This window comes from Oncorhynchus mykiss, chromosome 23 (assembly GCF_057628025.1).
Source record: "Oncorhynchus mykiss isolate SJ-2025 chromosome 23, ASM5762802v1, whole genome shotgun sequence".
Classification (NCBI taxonomy): Eukaryota; Metazoa; Chordata; class Actinopteri; order Salmoniformes; family Salmonidae; genus Oncorhynchus; species Oncorhynchus mykiss.
The window spans coordinates 54885001-54905000 of NC_143044.1; positions in this window are offsets into that span (position 1 = coordinate 54885001).

Genomic DNA, 20000 nt, shown 5'->3' on the forward strand with positions numbered 1-20000 from the left:
GGGTTGGGACTGGGAAGATGGGAGGTAGGGGAGGGTAGGGACTGGGAGGATGGGAGGTAGGGGAGGGTAGTGACTGGGGGGATAGGAGGTAGGGGAGGGTAGGGACTGGGAGGGTGGGAGGTAGGGAAGGGTAGGGACTGGGACGATGGGAGGTAGGGGGGAGTTGGGACTGGGAGGATGGGAGGTAGGGGAGGGTAGGGACTGGGAGGATGGGAGGTAGGGGAGGGAAGGGACTGGGAGGATGGGAGGTAGGGGAGGGTTGGGACTGGGAGGATGGGAGGTAGGGGAGGGAAGGGACTGGGAGGATGGGAGGTAGGGGAGGGTTGGGACTGGGAGGAAGAGGAGGGTTGGGACTGGGAGGATGTGGAGGGTAGGGACTGGGAGGAAGAGGACGGGGTTGGGACTGGGAGGATGGGAGGGTTGGGACTGAGAGGATATAAGGGTTGGGACTGGGAGGGTGGGAGATAGTGGAGGGTTGGGACTGGGAGGGTGGGATGTAGGGGAGGGTTGGGACTGGGGGGTGGGAGGTAGGGGAGGGTTGGGACTGGGAAGATGGGAGGGAGGGTAGGGACTGGGAGGATGGGAGGTAGGGGAGGGTAGTGACTGGGGGGATAGGAGGTAGGGGAGGGTAGGGACTGGGAGGGTGGGAGGTAGGGAAGGGTAGGGACTGGGACGATGGGAGGTAGGGGGGAGTTGGGACTGGGAGGATGGGAGGTAGGGGAGGGTAGGGACTGGGAGGATGGGAGGTAGGGGAGGGAAGGGACTGGGAGGATGGGAGATAGGGGAGGGAAGGGACTGGGAGGATGGGAGGTAGGGGAGGGGAGGGACTGGGAGGGTGGGAGGTAGGGGAGGGTTGGGACTGGGAGGATGGGAGGTAGGGGAGGGTTGGGACTGGGAGGATGGGAGGTAGGGGAGGGTTGGGACTGGGAGGAAGAGGAGGTAGGGGAGGGTTGGGACTGGGAGGATGGGAGGTAGGGGAGGGGAGGGACTGGGAGGGTGGCATCTATCCGGATCAGGCGACAGGCGCACATTTTTTGCCGGATCAGGTCATCCTGTAGTAGAACGCTGGGTTCATTCACCTCAGAATTCTTCTCCATCATGATGGAAAAAGAGTGAAATCTTCTGCCTTCCCTTCTGTCACGGAACACTGCAGGAGGGGGGCGGGAGTGGTGGCGGTGGTGGTGGTGGGGGGAGGGAGGGAGGGGGTGGAGGAGGGGCGGGAGAGGGTGGAGGAGGGGCGGGAGAGTGGAGGAGCGCGGAGGTAACAGCCTGACTGGAAAACTGTGTTCGGTTATTTTTAATTCATGGCCTACCACCTGGCTAATGGTGTTTTTGGATCCGCCAGGCTAGCCTCCTCTCTCCTGCACGAGCAGCACTGAAACAGAACTTGTTTCAGAAAATAATCAGTATTCATGATGCACCAAATGCGATTCAAATTATTAATGCCTGCTGTCCCGTCTGCATTGCATTACGAGTGGTTGATCATAATATAGGAATATTAAAATGTAAAGATGTCAGGGAACATTAGAATGCATTGGTGGGAAGCCAAACATGTAAATTATTGGGGGGGTAGCTGAAATCAAGGATGTTTCAGGATTATTTTCATAAGGTATACCTATAATGGTACTACCCAGTGTCAGAGTTTGAAACAAACACTCAGTGTCTTCTGTGTGGGAAAGTATTAATGTCACATGGCACAAGTACAATGAACGGTCTAACTCACCTTGGTTTAGTATCAGCTCACATGGAACTAACTGTACTAATTACACATTTGGAGTAGTACTGGTGTATTCTGTGCAGTAGTATCTAACAGTGCAGTAGTATCTAACAGTGTAGTAGTATCTAACAGTGTAGTAGTATCTAACAGCGCAGTAGTATCTAACAGTGCAGTAGTATCTAACAGTGCAGTAGTATCTAACAGTGCAGTAGTATCTAACAGTGCAGTAGTATCTAACAGTGCAGTAGTATCTAACAGTGCAGTAGTATCTAACAGCACAGTAGTATCTAACAGCGCAGTAGTATCTAACAGCACAGTAGTATCTAACAGTGCAGTAGTATCTAACAGTGCAGTAGTATCTAACAGTGTAGTAGTATCTAACAGTGTAGTAGTATCTAACAGTGCAGTAGTATCTAACAGCACAGTAGTATCTAACAGTGTAGTAGTATCTAACAGTGTAGTAGTATCTAACAGCACAGTAGTATCTAACAGCGCAGTAGTATCTAACAGTGTAGTAGTATCTAACAGTGCAGTAGTATCTAACAGTGCAGTAGTATCTAACAGTGCAGTAGTATCTAACAGCGCAGTAGTATCTAACAGCGCAGTAGTATCTAACAGTGCAGTAGTATCTAACAGTGTAGTAGTATCTAACAGTGTAGTAGTATCTAACAGCGCAGTAGTATCTAACAGTGCAGTAGTATCTAACAGTGCAGTAGTATCTAACAGTGTAGTAGTATCTAACAGTGTAGTAGTATCTAAAAAAAAATTAAAAAGGGAGGGTCCATACTCGTCCCTCTATTTTTCTACACAAAATACCTACAGTAGGTAATCCCTAGGTAAGAAACTGACCAATCAGAACAAGGAAGCTGGAAGGCTGTCCAATTACTTTGCAGCATAGCTGTTGCTTGTTGTTGAATGTTGCACGTTTGGGGATATGGCCTCGATACGACCAGGCCTGCTGATAGTTTCCTTGTAGTATCACGTTGATGCTGATTGGAGTGATCCTTTCTGATTGCGATCCCGTCTGGTTGTGATCCTGTCTGATTGTGATCCTGTCTTATATTGATCCTGTCTGATATTGATCCTGTCTGATATCGATCCTGTCTTATTTCGATCCTGTCTGATATTGCTCCTGTCTGATATTGATCCTGTCTGATATAGATCCTGTCTGATATTGATCCTGTCTGATTGTGATCCTGTCTTTGCATCCTGCCTGTTAGAACGCGCGTGTGTGTGTGTGTGTGTGTGTGTGTGTGTGTGTGTGTGTGTGTGTGTGTTGCTGTTGAACATAGCTCTGTTCAAACTGCTGAGAGGAGATCAGACATGCTGAGAGGAGATCAGAGATGCTGAGAGGAGATCAGACATGCTGAGATGAGATCAGACATGCTGAGAGGAGATCAGACATGCTGAGAGGAGATCAGACATGCTGAGAGGAGATCAGACATGCTGAGAGGAGATCAGAGATGCTGAGAGGAGATCAGACATGCTGAGAGGAGATCAGACATGCTGAGAGGAGATCAGAGATGCTGAGAGGAGATCAGAGATGCTGAGAGGAGATCAGACATGCTGAGAGGAGATCAGAGGTGCTGAGAGGAGATCAGACATGCTGAGAGGAGATCAGACATGCTGAGAGGAGATCAGACATGCTGAGAGGAGATCAGACATGCTGAGAGGAGATCAGACATGCTGAGAGGAGATCAGACATGCTGAGAGGAGATCAGAGATGCTGAGAGGATATCAGACATGCTGAAAGGAGATCAGAGATGCTGAGAGGAGATCAGACATGCTGAGGGAACGGCAGGGAAAATGTAAAAGATTTAGACTGTGATAAAACGCAGACGCACACACATGAAACGAGCAAAACACGCACACAGGCCGAGCTCAAACGCAGACGTGAAAGCAGAAACGAACGTACGCACACAGGCCGAGCTCAAACGCAGACGTGAAAGCAGAAACGAACGCACGCACACACATTGTTGATAATTATTTTCAGATGAATAGGCAGACATTTATATACTTAATATATGTTATCTTGATCAAGGCTGAGAAAAGACTGTAAAATCTGAAAACCGTAAGATATAATTATCTGTTCAAGCAATTAAAAAGCAATCTGTTCATAATCAGAAGAGATCAGTAGACAGCCAGCCCAAGATAGCAGCAAACTGTATCACCGAAACTAGTGTCCTTATCCTCAGGAATGTCGAGGCCTAGAAAATACCCAGTGAATGTATCCCAAAGTAGCAGGCATTTAGTTCATTTGTTTTCACTGTGTAATTACCATTTTTTTTGCCAGGTGATTTGCTTAGTAAATAACTGGTCATTTCTGTACCGTCAAATATAAAGTGAAACCAAATTCCCATTATACTCTCTATACTCTGTTTGCTATAAGTGTGTAGACTCCAGCATGTATTTTACAGGCTGTCCTCCCATTGACAGCAACAGACCAGAACACAAGTAACAAAGTAGTTTTTAACAAGCACTTATTTGTTGAAGGGAATAAAAGCTGTTTTAGAGCGTAAAGCATTCTTCCATCACCTGCACACATTCCTTTTGATGAGCCGAACGGGGTGTGTGTGTGTGTGTGTGTGTGTGTGTGTGTGTGTGTGTGTGTGTGTGTGTGTGTGTGTGTGTGTGTGTGTGTGTGTGTGTCTGCACATGGCTGTTCTGTTTATGCTAAGACTCAAACCAAACCTTAGCAGCTTTCAACTTTCTCAGTGAAACGGACGATAACTTTGTTGCGATATTAGAATAAACCAACACACTTGATATGGGTATTTACCATTGAAGCCCTTCTGTGTGGAATACAGTAAGAGGATTATGTGGAGTTTAGGTTGTGTTAAGGTTTAAGCTTTAATTGTTGTTTTTCCATTTTTGTTAAAACACAAGTTTATTGTCTGACACGCTATGGCCTCAAAGCAAGCCATGGCCTCAAAGCAAGCCATGGCCTCAAAGCAAGCCATGGCCTCAAAGCAAGCCATGGTCTCAAAGCAAGCCATGGCCTCAAAGCAAGCCATGGCCTCAAAGCAAGCCATGGCCTCAAAGCAAGCCATGGCCTCAAAGCAAGCCATGGCCTCAAAGATGGCCTCAAAGCAAGCCATGGCCTCAAAGCAAGCCATGGCCTAAAAGCAAGCCATGGCCTCAAAGCAAGCCATGGCCTCAAAGCAAGCCATGGCCTCAAAGCAAGCCATGGCCTCAAAGCAAGCCTTGGCCTCAAAGCAAGCCATGGTCTCAAAGCAAGCCATGGTCTCAAAGCAAGCCATGGTCTCAAAGCAAGCCATGGCCTCAAAGCAAGCCATGGCCTCAAAGCAAGCCATGGCCTCAAAGCAAGCCATGGCCTCAAAGCAAGCATTGGCCTCAAAGCAAGCCATGGCCTCAAAGCAAGCCATGGCCTCAAAGCAAGCCATGGCCTCAAAGCAAGCCATGGTCTCAAAGCAAGCCTTGGCCTCAAAGCAAGCCATGGCCTCAAAGCAAGCCATGGCCTCAAAGCAAGCCATGGCCTCAAAGCAAGCCATGGCCTCAAAGCAAGCCATGGCCTCAAAGCAAGCCATGGCCTCAAAGCAAGCCATGGCCTCAAAGCAAGCCATGGCCTCAAAGCAAGCCATGGACTCAAAGCAAGCCATGGTCTCAAAGCAAGCCATGGCCTCAAAGCAAGCCATGGCCTCAAAGCAAGCCATGGCCTCAAAGCAACGAACATACAACTCAAATCAAAATCTAATGTTATTGGTCACATACACAGGGTTAGCAGATGTTATTGGTCACATACACAGGGTTAGCAGATGTTATTGGTCACATACACAGGGTTAGCAGATGTTATTGGTCACATACACAGGGTTAGCAGATGTTATTGGTCACATACACATGGTTAGCAGATGTTATTGGTCACATACACAGGGTTAGCAGATGTTATTGGTCACATACACATGGTTAGCAGATGTTATTGGTCACATACACAGGGTTAGCAGATGTTATTGGTCACATACACAGGGTTAGCAGATGTTATTGGTCACATACACAGGGTTAGCAGATGTTATTGGTCACATACACAGGGTTAGCAGATGTTATTGGTCACATACACAGGGTTAGCAGATGTTATTGGTCACATACACAGGGTTAGCAGATGTTATTGGTCACATACACAGGGTTAACAGATGTTATTGGTCACATACACAGGGTTAGCAGATGTTATTGGTCACATACACAGGGTTAGCAGATGTTATTGGTCACATACACATGGTTAGCAGATGTTATTGGTCACATACACAGGGTTATCAGATGTTATTGGTCACATACACAGGGATAGCAGATGTTATTGGTCACATACACAGGGTTAGCAGATGTTATTGGTCACATACACAGGGTTAGCAGATGTTATTGGTCACATACACAGGGTTAGCAGATTTTATTGGTCACATACACAGGGTTAGCAGATGTTATTGGTCACATACACATGGTTAGCAGATGTTATTGGTCACATACACATGGTTAGCAGATGTTATTGGTCACATACACAGGGTTAGCAGATGTTATTGGTCACATACACATGGTCAGCAGATGTTATTGGTCACATACACATGGGTAGCAGATGTTATTGGTCACATACACATGGTTAGCAGATGTTATTGGTCACATACACAGGGTTAGCAGATGTTATTGGTCACATACACAGGGTTAGCAGATGTTATTGGTCACATACACAGGGGTAGCAGATGGTATTGGTCACATACACAGGGTTAGCAGATGGTATTGGTCACATACACAGGGTTAGCAGATGTTATTGGTCACATACACAGGGTTAGCAGATGTTATTGGTCACATACACAGGGTTAGCAGATGTTATTGGTCACATACACAGGGTTAGCAGATGTTATTGGTCACATACACAGGGTTAGTAGATGTTATTGGTCACATACACAGGGTTAGCAGATGTTATTGGTCACATACACACGATTAGTAGATGTTATTGGTCACATACACATGGTTAGCAGATGTTATTGGTCACATACACAGGGTTAGCAGATGTTATTGGTCACATACACAGGGTTAGTAGATGTTATTGGTCACATACACAGGGTTAGCAGATGTTATTGGTCACATACACAGGGTTAGTAGATGTTATTGGTCACATACACAGGGGTAGCAGATGGTTCTGGTCACATACACAGGGTTAGCAGATGTTATTGGTCACATACACAGGGTTAGCAGATGTTATTGGTCACATACACAGGGTTAGCAGATGTTATTGGTCACATACACATGGTTAGCAGATGTTAATGCAAATGTGCTTCTAGTTCCGACCGTGCAGTAATATCTAACAAGTAATCTAACAATTCCACAACAACTACCTAATACACACAAATCTAACAAGTAATCTAACAATTCCACAACAACTACCTAATACACACAAATCCAACAAGTAATCTAACAATTCCACAACAACTACCTAACACACACACATCTAACAATTCCACAACAACTACCTAATACACACAAATCGAACAAGTAATTTTACAATTCCACAACAACTACCTAATAAACACAAATCTAACAAGTAATTTTACAATTCCACAACAACTACCTAATACACACAAATCTAACAAGTAATTTTACAATTCCACAACAACTACCTAATACACACAAATCTAACAAGTAATTTTACAATTCCACAACAACTACCTAATAAACACAAATCTAACAAGTAATCTAACAATTCCACAACAACTACCTAACACACACACATCTAAAAGGGTGAATGAGAATATGTACATGTAAGTATATGGCCTTGAGATAGAACCTGTTTTTCAGTCTCTCGGTCCCAGCTTTGATGCACCTGTACTGACCTCGCCTTCTGGATGATAGCGGGGTGAACAGGCTGTGGCTCGGGTGGTTGATGTCCTTGATGATCTTTTTGGCCTTCCTGTGACATCGGGTGCTGTAGGTGCCATGAAGGGCAGGTAGTTTGCCCCCGATGATGTGTTGTGCAGACCGCACCACCCTCTGGAGAGCCCTGTGGTTGAGGGTGGTGCTGTTGCCGTACCAGGCTGTGATACAGCCCCACAGCTCTCGATTGTGCATCTGTAAAAGTTTGTCAGGGTTTTGTCAGGGTTTTGGGTGACAAGCCAAATTGGTTCAGCCTCCTTAGGTTAAAGAGGTGCTGCTGCACCTTCTTCACAACGCTGTCTGTGTGGGTGTTCTTCACCACGCTGTCTGTGTGGGTGGACCATTTCAGTTTGTCAGTGATGTGTACGCCCAGGAACTTAAAACTTTCCACCTACTCCACTGCTGTCCTGTTGATGTGGATAGGGGGATGCTCCCTCTGCTGTTTCCTGAAGTCCACGATCATCTCCTTAGTTTTGTTGACGTTGAGTGAGAGGTTATTTTCCCGACACCACACTCCGAGGGCCCTCACCTCCTCCCTGTAGGCTCTCTCTCTCTACTGGCGTCTGCAAACTTGAGGATTGAGTTGGAGGCATGCATGTCCACGCAGTCATGGGTGAATAGTGAGTGCAGGAGGGGGCTGAGAACGCACCCTTGTGGGGCCCCAGTGTTGAGGGTCAGTAAAGTGGAGATGTTGTTTCCTACCTTTACCACCTGGGGTGCGGCTCGTCAGAAAGTCCAGGACCCAATTGCACAGGGAGGGGTTGAGACACAGGGCCTCCAGCTAGATGATGAGCTTGGAGGGTACTATGGTGTTGAAGGCTGAGCTGTAGTCCTTTTGTCCAGATGGGATAGGGCAGTGTGCAGTGTGATGGCGATTGCGTCGTCTGTGGACCTGTTGGGGCGGTATGCAAACTGAAGTGGGTCTAGGGTGGCCAGTAAGGTGGAGGTGATATGATCCTTGACTAGCCTCTCAAAGGGTTCACAAGGGTGATACAGGGTTCACTAGGGTGATACAGTGTTCACAAGGGTGATACAGGGTTCACTAGGGTGATACAGGGTTCACAAGGGTGAAACAGGGTTCACTAGGGTGATACAGTGTTCACAAGGGTGATACAGGGTTCACAAGGGTGATACAGGGTTCACAAGGGTGATACAGGGTTCACAAGGGTGATTCTAAAGGGATTAGGTTGTTGGAGCGGACGCAGAAGAAAGCCTTGTTTGGTCACGTTGTTGTGTTCCCAAATAACATGCAGTTGTTGGTGTTCATTATTATATTCCACTGGAGAGATGTACTGTGTTGCATTGTGAACCTGTACATGAACAGGCCCACATATCTGAGAGAGAGAGAGAGAGAGAGAGAGAGAGAGAGAGAGAGAGAGAGAGAGAGAGAGAGAGAGAGAGAGAGAGAGAGAGAGAGAGAGAGACAGAGAGAGAGAGAGAGAGAGAGAGAGAGAGAGAGAGAGAGAGACAGAGAGAGAGAGAGAGAAAGAGAGAGAACAGAGGGAAGAGAGAGAGAACAGAGGGAAGAGAGACAGAACAGAGGGAAGAGGAGGAGGAGAGAGAAAGGAGGAGGAGGGGGAGTGGATGGATGGATGGCAGATTTTTTACCTGAAGGCGAATGCAGGCAGGCAGGCAGAGGAACCGGTGGGTTCTGTTGTAGCTGGGGAACAGAAGAACAGAACAGACGTTACCTACCCGAGTTCCAGGAAGGCCCTGTCTCTCCTCTCCTCCCACCCACCTTCCCCCCATTTCCTCCTCCCCTCCCCTCCCTTCCCCTCCCCTCCCCTCCCTGATCCATTATTCAACAACAAGCACAATTAGCCCCTGTCGAAGCTATTTTTACGCGCTCCGTTAAGATAGATTCAGTGTAGAAGGAAGGAATGCAGCAACTGACTTTCTCCCGTTGCACTGATTTATTTATCTGTCTGCTTAATGCCTTGATACAATGGTATCCATGTAGCTTTTACCCCTTCACTTATTCATCAAGGCCTTTTAAGTGTAAGAGAGTTTGTTTAGGGATGTTTAGTAGGGAGAGTGTTACAGCTGGGATCATCATCCACAGGGATGGTTAATCTATCATGATGAGGATAAACTCCATGGGTTTCACAATGGTTTTTCTGCTTAATCGTTTACAATGGCTGTCCTGCCTGGTTTTCCAATGTTATTCCAAGGTATTCCAGAATCCACAGGGATGGACAGAACCTGATTATAAGCTAGCAGCCAGTGTATGAAGAAAAGGAACTAACACTCACACCTGCCTTTTCCTACTAGCACAGAGTTTGCTGATAGCATCTTAATTGAGGACCAATGTACTGACTATGACTGAGATGTGTGGATGTCCCACCTAGCTATCTGAAGATGAATGTACTGACTATGACTGAGATGTGTGGTTGTCCCCACCTAGCTATCTGAAGATGAATGTACTGACTATGACTGAGATGTGTGGATGTCCCACCTAGCTATCTGAAGATGAATGTACTGACTATGACTGAGATGTGTGGATGTCCCACCTAGCTATCTGAAGATGAATGTACTGACTATGACTGAGATGTGTGGTTGTCCCCACCTAGCTATCTGAAGATGAATGTACTGACTATGACTGAGATGTGTGGTCGTCCCACCTAGCTATCTGAAGATGAATGTACTGACTATGACTGAGATGTGTGGTTGTCCCACCTAGCTATCTGAAGATGAATGTACTGACTATGACTGAGATGTGTGGTTGTCCCCACCTAGCTATCTGAAGATGAATGTACTGACTATGACTGAGATGTGTGGTCGTCCCACCTAGCTATCTGAAGATGAATGTACTGACTATGACTGAGATGTGTGGATGTCCCACCTAGCTATCTGAAGATGAATGTACTGACTATGACTGAGATGTGTGGTTGTCCCCACCTAGCTATCTGAAGATGAATGTACTGACTATGACTGAGATGTGTGGTTGTCCCCACCTAGCTATCTGAAGATGAATGTACTGACTATGACTGAGATGTGTGGTTGTCCCCACCTAGCTATCTGAAGATGAATGTACTGACTATGACTGAGATGTGTGGTTGTCCCACCTAGCTATCTGAAGATGAATGTACTGACTATGACTGAGATGTGTGGTTGTCCCACCTAGCTATCTGAAGATGAATGTACTGACTATGACTGAGATGTGTGGTTGTCCCCACCTAGCTATCTGAAGATGAATGTACTGACTATGACTGAGATGTGTGGTTGTCCCCACCTAGCTATCTGAAGATGAATGTACTGACTATGACTGAGATGTGTGGTTGTCCCACCTAGCTATCTGAAGATGAATGTACTGACTATGACTGAGATGTGTGGTTGTCCCACCTAGCTATCTGAAGATGAATGCACTGTAAGTCATTCTGGATAAGAGTGTCTTCTGAATGACTAAAATTAAAAATTTAATGTAAAATAATGTCCACTTCTGCTCCTGTGAACCTGAGATTTGAACCCGCATTCAGCACAGCAGCCCGGGTTGGGTTGTCTCAGTCCTCTTCCTCTCTACCCTTTTCTAAGTCTCTCTCTCTCTCTCTTTTTTTGTTTTTACAAGATTCCGGAATGTTCCGCCGACTGAACGGAGCGCTGGTTCTGACGTTGGCAGCATATACTCCTCTGATTCACCACATGTATTCAGCTCATTAATACGCTGAACAATCCTGGAAAGGTCATAGTTGAAGAAATCCCTAGCCAAAAATATATATTCCCACTCTATAGAAAGCCTGACAAGGAATTCCACATCTCTTCAACAGGACAGTCCTAGGCTGTGTCCCAAATGGCTTCCTATTCTCAATGGGGTCCTGGTCTAAAATAGTGCACTATATAGGGAATAGGGAGTGATTGGGGACAAAGTCCTCCTCATTATATTGTATATGACTGTAAGGAGGATAAACATATTTTTACCATTTCACAGACAGACCAAAGAACACAAATTGCCCGGTCCGATATCACATTTCAGAGCTTTATGTGGGAAATGGCTATGAAATGGCTAAGAGTTTTAAGGGTATGATGTCATTTATTGGCCAATCTGCCCACCAGCCATCAAAGAGGACAGGGACGTGTGTGTGTCTGCACACTACTGCCAGATACAGTAACTCTGGACCTCTGCCTCCGATTCTCTGACAGTTTCCACAAAATCAATTCTTTCCTTTGAAAAACTTTGCTGGCCTCATCTGGACCCCCGGGGCAATTTAGTACCCCTCTCTCTTTAAACTAGGGTATAAGATTGTGTTTGTTCTTGTCCCACACTTCTGTTTTTATCAAAGCATCGGTTTATCTTCATAAACGTTAATTTGATGAAATAGGAAATTCAAGGGCTCCTTGCTATCTAAGATCTAGCTTTGATATCCTGAATGTCTGGCAGCAAAATAGATTTGCTTGATATATACGGGAAAGTTCCTTCGAGATTTCCTGCTCCGAGAGTGATTTGTTTCAATTAAATGGCATAAGCAAAGCACGCAAGTGTAGTTCTTCCATAAGGAACTTAGTCGTAGAGAACAGGCTTGGGGTGAATTTAATTAGGCTTAAAACGCATTAGTTTCAATCCATCAAGTACCAATCCAATACTATTCCAATATGAAAGAGTGATTCCTGTATATGGCCGTACCTGTTCACTGGCAATTTAATCTCAGGTGATTAAAGCCCAATCTCTTTTCCCTTCTAGGTTCGACTCATCAGATGAAAAGATGTGGACCTGTCTAAGTATTACAGTGATCTTTAAAGTGATCTTGGAGAGGACATACCTGATAAGCATTGGAACTAACTACGCACCATAATTGGCAGTCATTAGCGTTACTGAGGCAGACCCCATACCAGGTGTCTGTAGAGGCAGCCAGGCCTGGCAGGTAATTTGGACTCCTTAATGGACGGGGGTCTGCTTGGTGGGTTCATTTGGCCTCTCCTCAACTCTCACGTTGATCTCTTCCCCCTCTCTCTTTGCTCTCATGCCCCCACCTCCGCTCTCATCCTGCAACTCCCACCCTCCACCTCAACCACCCACCACCCACCACCCTCTATCTTCAGGCCCTGCCCCAGCCCCAGGGTGGTGGGGTGGTGAGGTGGTGAGGGGGTGAGGTCTGTCCACTGGGGGGAGGAGAGAGGGGTGGTGAGGTGGTGAGGTGGTGAGGGGGTGAGGTCTGTCCACTGGGGGGAGGAGAGAGGGGTGGTGAGGTGGTGAGGTGGTGAGGGGGTGAGGTCTGTCCACTGGGGCAGAAGAGAGAGGGGGGGGTGGGGTGCTGGGGTACTAAGGTTTGTCCACTGGGGGGAGGAGAGAGGGGTGGTGGGGTGGTGAGGTGGTGAGGGGGTGAGGTCTGTCCACTGGGGGGAGGAGAGAGGGGTGGTGAGGTGGTGAGGTCTGTCCACTGGGGGGAGGAGAGAGGGGTGAAGGGGTGGTGAGGTGGTGAGGTCTGTCCACTGGGGCAGAAGAGAGGGGGGGGGGGGGGCTACAGAAGGTTAAACAGGCTGCTCACATCATCTGCCAGGGCCTGTACTAAGACAGTGATGGGAGTAAAGATATATTATACATGGGCTTATCATGGCTCTGGCCTGGTCTGCTCTGATCTGGTTTGGTCTGCTCTGGTCTGCTCTGGTCTGGTCTGGTCTGCTCTAATCTGGTCTGCTCTGCTCTGGTCTTGTCTGCTCTGGTCTGGTCTGCTCTGGTCTGGTTTGGTCTGGTTTGGTCTGCTCTGGTCTGGTCTGGTCTGCTCTGGTCTGGTTTGGTCTGGTCTGGTCTGGTCTGGTCTGCTCTGGTCTGCTCTGGTCTGGTCTGGTCTGCTCTGGTCTGGTCTGCTCTGGTCTGGTTTGGTCTGGTTTGGTCTGCTCTGGTCTGGTCTGCTCTGGTCTGGTTTGGTCTGGTCTGGTCTGGTCTGGTCTGCTCTGGTCTGCTCTGGTCTGGTTTGGTCTGGTCTGGTGTGGTTTGGTTTGGTCTGCTCTGGTCTGCTCTGGTCTGGTTTGGTCTGGTCTGGTCTGGTCTGGTCTGGTCTGCTCTGCTCTGGTCTGGTTTGGTCTGGTGTGGTTTGGTTTGGTCTGCTCTGGTCTGGTTTGGTCTGGTCTGGTCTGGTCTGGTCTGGTCTGGTCTGGTCTGCTCTGGTCTATTCTGCTCTTCTCTGGTCTGGTCTGGTCTGCTCTGGTCTGCTCTGGTCTATTCTGCTCTTCTCTGGTCTGGTCTGGTCTGCTCTGGTCTGCTCTGGTCTGGTCTGGTCTGGTCTGGTCTGGTCTGGTCTGCTCTGGTCTGGTCTGCTCTTGTCTGGTCTGGTCTGGTCTGCTCTGGTCTGGACTGCTCTTCTCTGGTCTGGTCTGGTCTGGTCTGGTCTGCTCTGGTCTATTCTGCTCTTCTCTGGTCTGGTTTGGTCTGGACTGCTCTTCTCTGGTCTGGTCTGGTCTGGTCTGGACTGCTCTCTCAACCCTCTTTAATCCTGTTAATGAGCTTTCAGCTGTCAAGTAATGACAGATGTGTTTTAGACAGTGGGTCAGTAATGAGGGAGGTGTTTTAGACAGTGGGTCAGTAATGAGGGAGGTGTATTAGACAGTGGGTCAGTAATGAGGGAGGTGTTTTAGACAGTGGGTCAGTAATGAGGGAGGTGTTTTAGACAGTGGGTCAGTGTGGGTAAGTAATGAGGGAGGTGTATTAGACAGTGGGTCAGTAATGAGGGAGGTGTTTTAGATAGTGGGTCAGTAATGAGGGAGGTGTTTTAGACAGTGGGTCAGTAATGAGGGAGGTGTTTTAGACAGTGGGTCAGTAATGACAGATGTGTTTTAGACAGTGGGTCAGTAATGAGGGAGGTGTTTTAGACAGTGGGTCAGTAATGAGGGATGTGTATTAGACAGTGGGTCAGTAATGAGGGAGGTGTTTTAGACAGTGGGTCAGTGTGGGTAAGTAATGAGGGAGGTGTATTAGACAGTGGGTCAATGTGGGTAAGTAATGAGGGAGGTGTATTAGACAGTGGGTCAGTAATGAGGGAGGTGTTTTAGATATTGGGTCAGTAATGAGGGAGGTGTTTTAGACAGTGGGTCAGTGTGGGTAAGTAATGAGGGAGGTGTTTTAGACAGTGGGTCAGTAATGAGGGAGGTGTATTAGACAGTGGGTCAGTAATATGAGGGAGGTGTTTTAGACAGTGGTTCAGTGTGGGTAAGTAATGAGAGAGGTGTTTTAGACAGTGGGTCAGTGTGGGTAAGTAATGAGAGAGGTGTTTTAGATAGTGGGTCAGTGTGGGTAAGTCATGAGAAAGGTGTTTTAGATAGTGGGTCAGTGTGGGTAAGTAATGAGAAAGGTGTTTTAGATAGTGGGTCAGTGTGGGTAAGTAATGAGAGAGGGGTTTTAGATAGTGGGTCAGTGTGGGTGCACCATGTAGTGTGGATTTGATAGAAACAACAGGGCCTACATATTTTTGTCTTGTTCTCCTAATTGTGTGTGGAGTTGTCTCGTAGAGTCGTCTTTGGCCCCTGAGTGTGTGTGGAGTTGTCTCGTAGAGTCGTCTTTGGCCCCTGAGTGTGTGTGGAGTTGTCTCGTAGAGTCGTCTTTGGCCCCTGAGTGTGTGTGGAGTTGTCTCGTAGAGTCGTCTTTGGCCCCTGAGTGTGTGTGGAGTTGTCTCTAGGCTTCATCCGACATTGAATAATATGTGTGTGTGAAACGTCCTGATCTCTCTCCCTGTGTGACACGTCCTCAGCTCTCTCTCTCCCTGTGTGTCACGTCCTCAGCTCTCTCTCTCCCTGTGTGTCACGTCCTCAGCTCTCTCTCTCCCTGTGTGACACGTCCTGATCTCTCTCCCTGTGTGACACGTCCTGATCTCTCTCCCTGTGTGACACGTCCTGATCTCTCTCCCTGTGTGTCACGTCCTCAGCTCTCTCTCTCCCTGTGTGACACGTCCTGATCTCTCTCCCTGTGTGACACGTCCTGATCTCTCTCCCTGTGTGACACGTCCTGATCTCTCTCCCTGTGTGTCACGTCCTCAGCTCTCTCTCTCCCTGTGTGACACGTCCTGATCTCTCTCCCTGTGTGACACGTCCTGATCTCTCTCCCTGTGTGACACGTCCTGATCTCTCTCCCTGTGTGTCACGTCCTCAGCTCTCTCTCTCCCTGTGTGACATGTCCTGATCTCTCTCCCTGTGTGACACGTCCTGATCTCTCTCCCTGTGTGACACGTCCTGATCTCTCTCCCTGTGTGAAACGTCCTGATCTCTCTCCCAGTGTGTCACGTCCTGATCTCTCTCCCTGTGTGTCACGTCCTGATCTCTCTCCCTGTGTGTCACGTCCTCAGCTCTCTCTCTCCCTGTGTGACACGTCCTCAGCTCTCTCTCTCCCTGTGTGACACGTCCTGATCTCTCTCCCTGTGTGTCACGTCCTCAGCTCTCTCTCTCCCTGTGTGACACGTCCTCAGCTCTCTCCCTGTGTGAAACGTCCTGATCTCTCTCCCTGTGTGAAACGTCCTGATCTCTCTCCCTGTGTGAAACATCCTGATGTGTGACAGGTCCTGATCTCTCTCCCTGTGTGAAACGTCCTGATCTCTCTCCCAGTGTGTCACGTCCTGATCTCTCTCCCAGTGTGAAACGTCCTGATCTCTCTCCCAGTGTGTCACGTCCTGATCTCTCTCCCTGTGTGTCACGTCCTGATCTCTCTCCCTGTGTGTCACGTCCTCAGCTCTCTCTCTCCCTGTGTGACACGTCCTCAGCTCTCTCTCTCCCTGTGTGACACGTCCTGATCTCTCTCCCTGTGTGTCACGTCCTCAGCTCTCTCTCTCCCTGTGTGACACGTCCTCAGCTCTCTCCCTCCCTGTGTGACACGTCCTCAGCTCTCTCTCTCTCCCTGTGTGACACGTCCTCAGCTCTCTCACTCCCTGTGTGACACGTCCTAAGGTCTCTGCCTGTGTGACACGTCCTCAGCTCTCTCCCTCCCTGTGTGACACGTCCTCAGCTCTCTCACTCCCTGTGTGACACGTCCTCAGCTCTCTCTCTCTCCCTGTGTGACATGTCCTCAGCTCTCTGCCTGTGTGACACGTCCTCAGCTCTCTCCCTCCCTGTGTGACACGTCCTCAGCTCTCTCTCTCCCTGTGTGACACGTCCTCAGCTCTCTGCCTGTGTGTCACGTCCTCAGCTCTCTCCCTGTGTGTCACGTCCTCAGCTCTCTCCCTGTGTGACAATGCTTCAGCTCTCTCCCTGTGTGACAATGCTTCAGCTCTCTCTCTGCCTGTGTGACACGTCCTCAGCTCTCTCTCTCCTTGTGGGTCACGTCCTCAGCTCTCTCTCTCCCTGTGTGTCATGTCCTCAGCTCTCTCCCTGTGTGGCGCGGCCTCAGCTCTCTCCCTGTGTGTCACGTCCTCAGCTCTCTCCCAGTGTGTCACGTCCTCAGCTCTCTCTCTCCTTGTGTGTCACGTCCTCAGCTCTCTCTCCTTGTGTGACGCGGCCTCAGCTCTCTCTCTCCTTGTGTGACGCGGCCTCAGCTCTCTCTCTCCTTGTGTGAAACGGCCTCAGCTCTCTCTCTCTCCCTGTGTGAAACGGCCTCAGCTCTCTCCCTGTGTGAAACGGCCTCAGCTCTCTCTCTCCCTATGTGAAACGGCCTCAGCTCTCTCTCTCCCTGTGTGAAACATCCTCAGCTCTCTCCCTGTGTGAAACGGCCTCAGCTCTCTCCCTGTGTGAAACGGCCTCAGCTCTCTCCCTGTGTGAAATGGCCTCAGCTCTCTCTCTCCCTGTGTGAAACGGCCTCAGCTCTCTCACTGTGTGAAACGGCCTCAGCTCTCTCCTTGTGTGTCACGTCCTCAGCTCTCTCTCTCCGTGTGTGACGCGGCCTCAGCTCTCTCTCTCCTTGTGTGACGCGGCCTCAGCTCTCTCTCTCTCCTTGTGTGAAACGGCCTCAGCTCTCTCTCTCTCCCTGTGTGAAACGGCCTCAGCTCTCTCCCTGTGTGAAACGGCCTCAGCTCTCTCCCTGTGTGAAACGGCCTCAGCTCTCTCCCTGTGTGAAACAGCCTCAGCTCTCTCTCTCCCCGTGTGAAACGGCCTCAGCTCTCTCTCTCCCTGTGTGAAACGGCCTCAGCTCTCTCTCTCCCTGTGTGAAACAGCCTCTGCTCTCTCCCTGTGTGAAACGGCGTCAGCGCTCTCCCTGTGTGAAATGGCCTCAGCTCTCTCTCTCCTTGTGTGACGCGGCCTCAGCTCTCTCTCTCCTTGTGTGACGCGGCCTCAGCTCTCTCTCTCTCCTTGTGTGAAACGGCCTCAGCTCTCTCTCTCTCCCTGTGTGAAACGGCCTCAGCTCTCTCTCTCTCCCTGTGTGAAACGGCCTCAGCTCTCTCCCTGTGTGAAACGGCCTCAGCTGTCTCCCTGTGTGAAACGGCCTCAGCTCTCTCACTGTGTGAAACAGCCTCAGCTCTCTCTCTCCCCGTGTGAAACGGCCTCAGCTCTCTCTCTCCCTGTGTGAAACGGCCTCAGCTCTCTCTCTCCCTGTGTGAAACAGCCTCTGCTCTCTCCCTGTGTGAAACGGCGTCAGCTCTCTCCCTGTGTGAAATGGCCTCAGCTCTCTCTCTCCCTGTGTGAAACGGCCTCAGCTCTCTCCGTGTGTGAAACGGCCTCAGCTCTCTCCTTGTGTGTCACGTCCTCAGCTCTCTCTCTCCTTGTGTGACGCGGCCTCAGCTCTCTCTCTCCTTGTGTGACGCGGCCTCAGCTCTCTCTCTCTCCTTGTGTGAAACAGCCTCAGCTCTCTCTATCTCCCTGTGTGTCACGGCCTCAGCTCTCTCTCTCCCTGTGTGAACTGGCCTCAGCTCTCTCCCTGTGTGAAACAGCCTCAGCTCTCTCTCTCCCTGTGTGAAACGGCCTCAGCTCTCTCTCTCCCTATGTGAAACGGCCTCAGCTCTCTCTCTCCCTGTGTGAAACAGCCTCAGCTCTCTCCCTGTGTGAAACGGCCTCAGCTCTCTCCCTGTGTGAAACGGCCTCAGCTCTCTCCCTGTGTGAAACGGCCTCAGCTCTCTCCCTGTGTGAAACGGCCTCAGCTGTCTCCCTGTGTGAGACACGTCTTTAGCTCTCTCCCTCTCTGTGTGTGACACGGCCTCAGCTCTCTCTCCCCATGTATGTGTGTCACGGCCTCAGCTCTCTCCCTCTCTGTGTGAGACACGTCCTTAGCTCTCTCCCTCTCTATGTGAGACACGTCCTTAGCTCTCTCCCTCTCTGTGTGTGTCGTCACAGGGAGGAATGACAGGCGCGAACGCTGATTCGGTCTGGCGTCGTCTGAGAGTGGTGGGTTGCCGACCAGGAGAAAATTATATTCATTGGTGTTAAACGCTCCGGCTGGCCAGCGGGTTGTGTTGCGACCGTCAGTGTCATGTTACATTATGACCCGGGGATGACGAGATGGAGAGGACACTGGGAGAGGAGCGAGAAGGGAGGAGGAGCACAGGGAGGGAAGGGCTGTCAGGTTCAGGGACTCAGAAACAAACGGGCTGTCTTTTAGCATCTTTTGACAAATGCTATTTTAAAAATGAATGAGTTATTATTTTTATTTATGTGTGTGTGAGTTTGTTGTTGACAACAGTGTGTGTGTGTGTGTGAGTTTGTTGTCGACAGCAGCGTCTGTGTGTGTGTGTGTGCGTGTGAGTTTGTTGACAGCAGTGTGTGTGTGTGTGTGTGTGTGTGTGTGTGCCTGTGTGTGTGTATGTGTGTGAGTTTGTTGACAGCAGTGTGTGTGTGTGTGTGTGTGTGTGTGTGTGTGTGTGTGTGTGTGTGTGTGTGTGTGTGTGTGTGTGTGTGTGTGTGTGTGTGTGTGTGTGTGTGTGTGTTGTTGACAGCAGTGTGTGTGTGTGTGTGTGTGTGTGTGTGTGTGTGTGTGTGTGTGTGTGTGTGTGTGTGTGTGTGTGTGTGTGTGTGTGTGTGTTAGTGTGTGTATGAGTTTGTTGTTGACAGCAGTGTGTGTATGTGTGTGATTTTGTTGTTGACAGCAGTGTGTGTGTCTGTGCGTGTTGTTGACAGCAGTGTGTGTCTGTGTGTGTTGTTGTCGACAGCAGTGTGCATGTGTGCGCGTGTGTGTGTGTGTGTGTCAACAGAGACTCGTATAACACACTGACATCTGCTCTAAGAACCTCTAACACACTGTGGCTCAGCAACATCCCACTGTATTGAGACCTAATGCACCAAACAGTCACACACTCTCCAGCTGCCTCCAGAATGAACTAACCACATGTTGGACGAGAGGCCTTGGGAAAACAACCAAAAACACAACTACAAACAATGAAAAGCGAGTCGTTGTTGCTTGAAAACATCATCAGGAAATCTAGTTTTGAAACAAAAAACCAAACAAATATCCTCCTGTGGAAAAAGAGAAAGCAGTCTTTATGCCGATCAGAACAATGGGTACAGCTCTGTCATTGTTTTCTAACGGCAGTGTAAAACAAAAGAGACGTTTATTGGACGTGGTTGAATA